Below are 10,947 nucleotides of genomic sequence, written 5' to 3'. Positions count from 1 at the left end.
AAAAAAGTGAAGATACTAGGTCAAAGGTCAATATTTTCACTGCCACATAACCAAACAGACCCAAGTAGATGTCATCTATGTGGCAATCTTGGCTAACCTTTTACATTTATACTTGTTTTTTCATGTATTTATTCATTTCTAATGTGCTGATCTCTGTCCATATTCCAGACACAGTGTTAAGTAAAGACAGCATGCTTTGAATTTATTGTATTTTTTAGTCCACCTGCTATTAAGCCCATTGCATAGTAAGCAGAATCACAGAGGGAGTAAAGAATCTGTATAGAAGTTCACAAAATATATTTGAGTACTGGTCAAGTAAAATTCTGTGGGATGCTACTTAGTAAGCCACAAGAAAAAAGATAATTTTGTCTTGAGGAAGTCTTCACAATGGAGAGATGACATTTCATTCAGTTTTAAAGGTTAAGTTGGAATTGTTAATCAGGGAATATGATGAAGACCATTTGAAACAGAATAAAGACTACATACAAGGATATAAACTCTGTTACTCAGTGTCTCAAGTCAAATGCTCAATGAATATTCCCATCTCAGCCTACTGGATGATAGAGTTTGAATTGATAAACAAAGATAGTGCAGTTGTGTTACATTTATGGTGTTTATAAGGACAGTACAATTCTTAGAAATAAGGAAAAGGCCTATTTAATTTTGATGGAAGCTAATTTTGACCACATGGACATAGAGAGAGGTGCAATCTTACTGGGCACTGCTACTTTCTTTCTTCAGTTTCTACTAACTACTTTCTTAGACTGTTACAGCAGCTAACCTGCCAATGAATATACACATATATTAGTAAGATAGAACCTACTTCAGATAATAAAAATGAAGTTTTAAATATGAGTTTTCATGTCAAATGGGGCAATTATTGCCTTTGAAAAAAGCAGAGAAAATGTTTAAATCATCAACCCAGCAAACTAGAAAGAAAAATTGAACCTTTGTTTTTCATGGTGAACTGCTTTTCCTCATGCCTAAAGAAATAAGATCACCATCGCCCAGTTGAGCGAGTTGAAAACAGTCTGACTCTCCAGTGCCTAGCACCACTGTGACCTTCCTTTGCTCGACACTTCAAGCAAAGCCAAGTTACATGTCTTCCTTTCTGTAACTCAGCCAACTTCGCCTTTCCCTTAGTCACTGGCCCAGTTCAGGACTCATTGCTATTCCACTTCTTATTCATCCTCTGAAGGAATTTGTTATTACTAAGATTTATTTATTTGTGCGTGTGTGTGTGTGTGTGTGTGTGCATGTGTGTAAGTGCCTGTGGAAGCCAGAAGAAGAAGATGAACTGAAGTGAAAGGCAGTTGTAAGCTACCATGTGGGTGCTGGGAACTTCACTTTGGTCCTCTGAAAAAGCAGTATGCACTTTGAGGCACTGAGCCATCTCTCCAGACCCTTAAAGGAACTTTTCAATATTTCATCTGTCTCAGATTATCTCATATCATTGCCAAGAGTTATTAGTCTAAGCAAAGCCAACTGGACTCCTTTTCTAGAACTGATACACAGAGATTGGGAAATTGACTCCTCAGGTCTTTGACCAGATGGGAAAGGCTGTCTGAAGTAAGAGAGGCTAGTGGCGACATTCTGAAAGAAGGGGCATGAGTGAAGATGAGCAAGGGGAAGTCCTGGCAGTCTTTAGTTCTTATCCTTGTTGTGACTCCTTAATGTCACTTTTCTGTTTTATCAACTACAGAAACTAGTAAATTATGATAAAAGAAAGAGAAAGGCAGACAGACAGACAGACAAGCAATGCTTATGTGCATCTCTAGCTTTTGACTGACTCCTCATTATCTCTAGAGTGAAATGCAAGTTTGTGAGCCTGGAAGTGTTAGCCCTTGACATTATACCTTCTGTCTGCTGTCTCTGTCCTACTTCACCATCCTCCCTTACTATATTCAAAATTCGGAGAAGCATACACAGTGAGCTGTATGTGGCTGTCATCGGTAATGCCACTATAAATGTTGTTACTGCTGCGATGATTTCACCATGCTCTGCTCAGCATTAGGCCTTGGCACTACACGGACCTCTAGCCCTCTTCCCTCTGCATACTAAGCCTCTAAATACAGCTCAACTGGAGTAAATGAATAAGTTGCTTTATTATCCCCTATGACTTTCTGACTTCTCCTACTCAGTGGGGACAAGGAAGAGCCACTCCCATGTTCTGGCCGGAAAGATCCTGGGAACCAGGAACACTCAACAGGAAGCCATACACATTTGCTAAATGAACAAATGGATGAATATCCCAAGATATGACAGTTTAGAAATCTTGAAAATTAGACTCTCTGACCTTTTTAAAAGATTCTCATTGCACACAGAATAGGAAGAATGTGGAAGACTATAATATACAGACACCCAACTTACAGGTTAAATGTTCTTATGATTGAGCTTATCTCCTTCAAGAGTTTAATATTAGCTTTTAATTGAATCCCCATCTAACTAGTGATTTAATAAATTCAAGGGAATAAGCCCTCTTTGCATATCAACAGAGGTGAATTCAATTCAATATTTCTATTTAATTAAGCATTTTTGTGCTCTAATAGTCAAATTGCTGGAGGAGATGTCATTTCCATAAGCTCGCAAACCAAAGAAGCTGAGTCATTTAATGACTTTTAAGAACTTCCTGCCCCAAGTGAAGACGGTTTCCAGCCACCTTCCTAAAAGTCCCCACATTGTACATCACTCCTCTTCAAGATGGTGGTTCAGAGGTACAAACTTTTATCATATTTATCCCATCTGCTCATCTCATCTTTCATGTAGATAGCGTCTCCACCTTTCAGAGTTCATGTCAGAATCCCTGCCCTCCATCAAGCCTGCCCAGAATCAGGAATTACTCATCTAAATTTATCAAAACCTGATCATTGCCATTCTCAAAGACATGATAGTCATGTTAACTCAGTCTAGCTCCTGACCTTAACAAAATGAATGGACATTCTGATTTATTTTACTGAAAATGAAAGGCCTTGGTCTTAGAGTCAGGGAAATCTGTGGGAGACCATTACACTTGCTAAATGACATGAAAGTGCCATCATCCTTCTGGGTTCCAGCTCCTGTGTTTGTAGAATGGAGATGATTTTACCTACCCAGCCTGACACATGTGGAAGTTAAGTCTCTGCCCAAATCACTGTTTACACCCATGGTGCTTAGAACTAGAAAGCCATCATACAATCACACTAAAAAAGATCACTGATGGACACACTCAATCCTCTTTTGGCAAAGTGTGAATCAGTGACCTGCAGCCAGGCTTTTTATACAAATCAAAGAGAAAAGGATTTTCAAAGGCAGATTCTGCATTCTCCCAAGTCAGATTTGGCGTAAGTTTGTGGCTTACTCATTGATGTTGGTAAGCAGCCAGTATTGAGAAACGACAAACAGTGTGGGCAGAAGCACCTCACTAGTCAATCAGATGACCAGACATGCCGACTTTTACAAATACAAACTCCCAGGACACATAAATTGACACACAATAAGGCGAGCAACTAGTGAGGAAAGGGTGCACATACCAAATTGCAAGCAGCTGGCAAAGTAGGTCTGTCAGAATCAACCAAGAAAAAATGCCTTTCTGTCTTTCTGGTTGAAAACAATTGCCCTAGCTCAAAAGTGATGAAAGGGGTTAATGTATTTGGTAGATGCATCCAGGGACTTACATACTAGTTACTTTTTTTTTTAGTGCTGTGATAGAGCACCATCAACAAGGCAACTTATAAAATGATATGTTTAATTGGGCTTGTGGTTTCAGAGGGCTAACTAGAGTTCATAATGGTGAAGGTAAGGCATGGTGGAAGTAACAGCTAGGAATTCACATCTCAAACTATAAGTAGGAGGCAGAGGGCATACTGGAAATGATGGGATGTAGCAGACTTTCTTTAGGCTGCCAGCTCACCAAAAAAAATGACACGGAGACTTATTAATTATGAAAGCTCAGCCTATAGCTTAGGCTTGTTTCTAACCATCTCTTATAATGTAAATCAACCCATTTCTATTCATCTATGTGCTATCAAGTGGCTCATGGCTTTTACCTCTGCTCTTGTATGTCTTGCTCCCTCTGCATCCAGCTGGAGACCCTGCTTTTCTTCTTCCCAGAACTCTGTCTGTCCAGAAGTCCCAGATATAACTCCTGCCTAGCTATTGGCAGTTTAGCTTTTTATTAAACCGATCACAGTGACATATCTTTATGCAGTGTAATCAAATACCTTGCAACAGTATATGTTAAAACCTCAAAATCTGCCTCTGTAACATACCTCCTCCAACAAGGCCACCTCCTAATCCTTCCCAAATGTTCCTATCAACAGGGGACCAAATATTTAAACATTTATTGGGGCCATTCATATTCAGACAACCACAACTAGTCTACTGGAACCCATAGCAACCAGTAACAAAAGGGACAAAAAAACTTTGGAGGTGAGGATCAAACTATGATGGTCTTGCTTTGCCTCCACCTGCAGTGCTGTGAGGAAATGATTATTATATGTATTTTACAGAGAAAGAACTGAACCATAAGAGTTTCAGTGATTTTGCTAAATGCATCCAACTTGGGTGTGAACAGAGCACTGCCTGACTCTAAGCTCTGTCCTCAAAGCTGGTGGAATTCATGACAATTCACACTGCAAGTTTCCATTTCCTCATTTAGAATAATAGAAAATTCACTATTATGAAGTGCTGTGGGATGGTCTGTTTGGCAAATGTGTTGCTAATTAGTCAATAAATAAAACACTGATTGGCCATTGGCTAAGCAGGAAGTGTAGGCGGGACAAGGAGGAGAATAAAGCTGGGAAGTGGAAGGCTGAGTCAGAGAGACACTGCCAGCCGCCACGATGACAAACAGCATATGAAGATGCCGGTAAGCCACGAGCCATGTGGCAAGGTATAGATTAATGGAATTGGATTAATTTAAGATATAAGAACAGTTAGCAAGAAGCCTGCCATGGCCATACAGTTTGTAAGCAATATAAGTCTCTGTGTTTACTTGGTCGGGTTTGAGCGACTGTGGGACTGGCAGGTGAGAGAGATTTGTCCTGACTGTGGGCCAGGCAGGAAAACTCTAGCTACAATGAAGGGATATGGGAAATTGAAAATAATGTAGCCATTAATATGTGGTAGCTGGTATTGTTGTTTAATATTGCTAAATGATCTCTTTGGATTTGTGGTATTATGAGTGGGTATAGATGGAGTTTTTCTGTCCTGGTAGCTGCTCCCAAATAACCACTCAAAGATTTAATATTAATTATAAATGCTTGGCCGATAGCTTAAGCTTGTTTGTAGCTAACTCTTATAACTTAAACTAACCCGTTTATATTAATCTATGTGCATTATATATTAATATAAATATGTTTCTATTAATCCAAGGCTTATTAACCTCCTGTATGAACTTCCCATCCTGTTCTCTCTGCATCTCATGGCATCTCCTCAGACTGCCCTCCTTCTTCCCAGCATTCTTCTGTCCCCAAAATCCTGCCTAGCTATCAGCAAGTCAGCTCCTTATTCATATTATATATATTCATCTTGTACAAAAAGATGATTCCACAGCAAGTGGGCATTCTCAGAGATTAGAAAGCCAAATATAACACCTTATCATAATGGCCTGCTTAAGACAGAATTGCACCTTGAACTGTTTATCTTTTTGACTATACACTTTGATTTTCTCCTCCCTCATTTTTATTTTTTTCTTTTTAATGATTCTTGAAAAAATAAAGATGTGTTCCAGGTCTAAATATAAAATGTAATGTATATGGAGAAAAAGTGCTATCTTTCAACCGAAACAAAACCTGGGCATTTGCTTCCAAAGCCAGCTGATAATCTTCCCTGTAGAATATTCTTCTCAGTGGAGACACAATTAAAGAAGCATCTAGTAAGAGAAGCAGCATACCCCAAATTGCCATCTGCTGGCAAGGCAGTTAGTTTAACCATGTCCATTGGAATCAAACATGAAAACTCACCTTTCTGGTTGAAAGCAACCACCTTAGCTAGGGCATGATCAAAAAGGCAAATCAGTGTGGTACCCAGGCTGCTTTCTGCCAAATGCCTGAGCACAGGCTTGCTGTGCTATTGATGCTAGCCTGTTCTCCCTTTGCCTCCACTGTGCAGTTTTGTAGACCCTCAGAGGATTATAGACCACAGTGCTCTGTATAATGCAGAGAACAAATTCCACATTAGCTTGTCCCTCAAGGAAGCAAACTGGTATGCTGAGGCAGAGGATCACGAGTTGAAGACCAATCTTGGGCTTCATAATGAGGCCCTATCTTGATTTTCTTTTTTAAAAGCAAACAGCAACTTGGAGCCCAGAACCTCTGATTTCTGACATGTGATCATTCTTGTCTTGGAGTCATTCTAGAGTTCTCGAATTAGTTGCAAAGTTCAGTAAAAGACAGGAAAACCAAATCTGGGGACAGACCCTTCCCCAAAACAAAAATGGAGGAAAAGGAGATTGTAGAGAAAGTATAAAGTCCTGCATTTAATATTGATTTAGCACCCTCCTTGTATCAGACAGACTATCAGGTTCCAAGGATACCAAGTCAAAATGCTACATGGTCCCTTTCCCAGTGCAGTTGAATGGTGGTGGAGGAGAAAGACAAAGAGACTCACTGATTGAAGTGCAAAGTGATAGAATGGAAGAATGGAAATCACACAGCTCATTGGGAACATTTGAGACAAAACTCCTAGCATGCACCTTGCAAGACTGACAAGCGTTTGACATCAAGAACAAAGCATGCATAAGGCATGAATCAGAATGATGTGTCAGGAAAAGTTCAAGCCAATCAGAGAGACTCCCACAGTGATTTGAGAACCACTGCCGAAGAATATTGGGTGAGATTTTGTTTCCAGGTAAGTACTGAATTCCTCCTGCTGTCCTGGATCATTGTTTCTTCCTACAAATTTATTAAGGCAGCATTTCTTCCAGCAGAAGTTCTGCGATTTCTGTTATTTCCGCCTCTTATAACTTGCTGAGGAGTGCAGATTAATGTATCTCAATCCCATGGCTCCAATTACATGGAGAAATGTGATGATGAGAGCTGCGAAAGATTTTTTTCTGAAAAACACAACTACCAAAGTACTTGGCAGATTGTATTTTATCATCTTGTGTTATTTGCAGAAAGAGGAACCTTGGTCTCCACCCTGTAGTCCCTTTCCTCCAGTTCTAGTGAGGCATTTGCAATCAATCAAGGTGTTTGAATCCTGGATGGGCTCTCCCTGTCTGGTTTCCTCCCTGTGCTAGTAAGAAGGAGTCTGTGCATGACAGGGCTATTTATTGAGAGTGTGACTTTGATACCCTTTTTATAACAAAGCAGTCAGAGTCCACCCTGGGCCCATTTTGGGATCATGATATCCTACCTTCTCAGAGCTCAACACAGAGACCTATATCAACAATGCTATTTATCTAAGAAAGAATATCTTCATCAAAGTCCTTCCTTTGGGCTATCTTCAATTTTTTTCATCCCTGATTTCTTCTTTGTCCCCTTAATTTAGAATCAGTTTTTCTAGGTCACAAACATTACAGTTTCTATAGCCAACACTAAATTCGCTGCTAGAAATCAATAATGTTTTAGGACAATGTCTTACCATTAACCAATTCTTTCTTATTTATAAAAGCTTTTTACATGCATTACTTGGTCTCCAAAATAGATAGCCTTTCAGTTCATGTATTTCTTGATTTTTTTCCACTGTATTCAATAATCCTAGTAAACTTAAAACCTTTCTTTTAAAACTTTTTGATAGTTCATTACCTTGGGTCTCAAGGATAGTTCTGTATTTCTACTTGTAGCATGAATCCTAATTGGTCCTAATAAAAACCCGGAACCAGATATCAGGGTAAGTGCTGAAAGATCAGAGAAGCAGAGCAGCCAGCCACTAGCTCTTACCTCTACCCAATCCTCAGCCAAAAGGACTCTGAGCTCCTATCTCCTCCCGCCTTGTAGTTCTCTCTCCACCTAGCCACATCACTTCCTGTCTCCACCTCCTTCGTGCTGGGATTTAAGATGTGAGATCCCAAGTGCTGGGATCAAAAGTGTGTGCCACAACTGCCTGACCTTTATGATTAGCTTGTAGCTGGAGTTTCCTCTCAGGGTCCTGCCAAACCCCGGAAGTCCGACAGCCCACTTATAAAATAAACACACAGACGCTTATATTATTTAAACTGTTTGGCCTAATGGCTCAGGCTTCTTGCTACCTGTTCTTGTATCTTAAATTAACCCATTTCTATTAGTCTATAAGTTGCCATGTGGCTCATGGCTTACTGGTACCTTACATCTCGCTCGTCATGGCAGCCACTGGCAGCGTCTCTTTGACTCAGCCTTCTACTTCCCAGAATTCTCCACTCTGCTTGTTCGGCCTATACTTCCTGCCTGGCTACTGGCCAATCAGTGTTTTATTTGTTAACCAATCAGAGTAACACATTTAACATACAGAACATCCCACAGCATTAACTAGTGGCTAGCTTTGCCCTGTGGTCTTCAGGCAAGCTTTATTTGTTAGAGCACATACAAAATATTACCACACCTACTAGCCAGCTTCCTGTACCAGTTATTTTTTTACTAACTAATGTGATTACAAATAAAAGTCATCATCTGACCAAAATAGTCTGCTGTACTTGTAGACTGGAGCCTACCCCAACTGTCATCAGAGAGGCTTCATCCAGCAACTGGTGGAAACAGATGCAGACCCACAGCAACTGGTGGAAACAGATGCAGACCCACAGCAACTGGTGGAAACAGATGCAGACCCACAGTCAAACACTAGGTGGAGTTCGGAGAAGCCTATGGGAGAAGGGAGGGAAAGATGGTTTGGACCAGAGGGGTCAAGGACACCACAATAAAACCCATAGAATCAACTAACCTGGGTTCACAGGGGCTCACAGAGACTGAACTGACAACCAGGGAGCCTGCACAGGACTGACCTAGACCCTCTCTGTGTGTGTGTGTGTGTGTGTGTGTGTGTGTGTGTGTGTGTGTGTGTGTATAATAGTTGTGTAATTATGGTTTTCTTATGAGATTCCTAACAGTGGGAGCAGAGGCTGTCTCTGATTCTTTTGTTGGCTTTGGGGACCCTGTTCCTCATACTGGGTTGCCTTGTCCAGCTTTAATATGAGGGGAGGTGTCTAGTCTTATTGCAACTTGATATGCCATGTTTGGTTGGTATCCATGACAGGCCTGCCCATTTCTGAATAGAAGTGGAAAAGTGGATAGAGAGGAGATGGGAGGAGAGACTGGGAGGAAGGGAGGGAGGGGAAACAGTGATGAGGATGTAAAATAATAATAATGATGATGATAAAAGTAATAATAATAATTTTAAAAAACAAGAAATAAATAACTCATTATCTTGGTGACTTATAACAAAAGTTTATTTCCCAAATGCCTTACAGGTTGATATAGGTTGGCTGCAGTCTCTCTGTGTCTTGTTTTTTAATCCAGGCTGAAAAAGAGACGTATTTGGTACATGCTATTCTAGTATAGTTAGGGAAATAGCAACAACAGATCCAGTGACATTTCTTAATGCTTCCTCTTTAAACACACGCCTTCTACCACCTTTTATTGGCCAAAGTAACACATGAAGTCCAAAGTCCCAACACATAAAATTCTACTTCTAAATAAAGGCTATGAAAAACTAGAAACAGTAACACAATCTACTAAACATAGATCACTCACCTAACATTTACTGCCAAGAAGTCCTCCATGCTGCTCAAAGATAATATTCTGTTTTGTTTGTTGTGGTGGTTTGAATGAGAAATGTCCCCCATAGGCTCAGGTTGTTTGAAAAGGTGGTTCCCAATTGATGGTGCTGTTTGGAGAGGACATGAAATCTTTGAAAAGTATAGCCTTGCCAGAAGAAGCACATCCCTGAGGGAAGGCTTTGAGAGTGTATAGCCTTGCCCCGCCTCCATTTTGCTCTCTACTTCCTGTTGTGGTTGGATATATGATCCCTCAGCTTCCTGCTTCAGTCATCTCCCAGGCCTCACTGGCCATTATGGACTCCCCATCTGGAACCATAAACCAAAATAAACTTATTCTTCCATAAGTCACTTTTGATTATGATATTCATTACAATCAATAATTTGCCCCCTATAAACTGTATATTCCTTTTTCTACATGTAGCTCTCCTCAAAAGCTCTTCTAGTTTCCATATCTCATAGAATCTAAGAGTGATGTACAAACAGAAGAGATGATTGTTGTAAGCTGCAAGGGTTTCAGAAACGCTAATAAATGGCAGAAGTAACACATTGATGGAATAGATAAGCAGGATAAGATTTTTTTTTAGAATTTTTAAATTATAGAGATTTATTTCTTAAATTTTCTTGATGTGATTCCTAAACTGAAAAAGAAAAGCCTTGAATCCCAGAAATGTATATTTATTTCTCAGTCCTCAGAATGCTACAGAATGGTAAAGCAAACACAAAAACTCATTTTTAAAAAGTAAAGATTGCATGTCTCAGAACAGGCTTTACATTTACATCAGAATGTGATGTAAATAAGATGATAAAGTATGACAAGAGACTCAAGTAGAGTTGTGCCTTACTGAGTGAACCCATTGCATAGAGTGTTGAATAATATATCCATGCCCAACTTAAAGATTTCCTGGAATGCATTATAAGAATATTTCCTAGGTCTTTGCCTTACACAGCAAATCTTTTTTGTTAACTATTGTATCAGTAGCATAAAGATTATGCTGTGTTTGTCTTTGGCACAGTTCATGAAGTATCTATGACTACATGATAGAATTGCAATTTCTATCCTCCATGTAGCTGCCAAGTATACAAAATTGTTCCAGCTAAGGAGCAAAGGTGTATTAGTTTTTTTTTTTCTGTTCCTGAGATAAAATATCATGACCAGAAGCAACTTAAGGAAGAAAGTGTACTTTGACTTACAGTCCAGGTGGCTAGAATCCATAATAGTGGGGTCACGTATGGCAGAAAGAACAGGACTCTTGATTGACCCATCACACTTTGCCTGT

The sequence above is a fragment of the Peromyscus eremicus genome, chromosome 1 (assembly GCF_949786415.1).
Source record: "Peromyscus eremicus chromosome 1, PerEre_H2_v1, whole genome shotgun sequence".
Lineage (NCBI taxonomy): Eukaryota > Metazoa > Chordata > Mammalia > Rodentia > Cricetidae > Peromyscus > Peromyscus eremicus.
The sequence above is the reverse complement of the archived record's forward strand: the minus strand, read 5'-3'. Positions refer to the sequence as shown.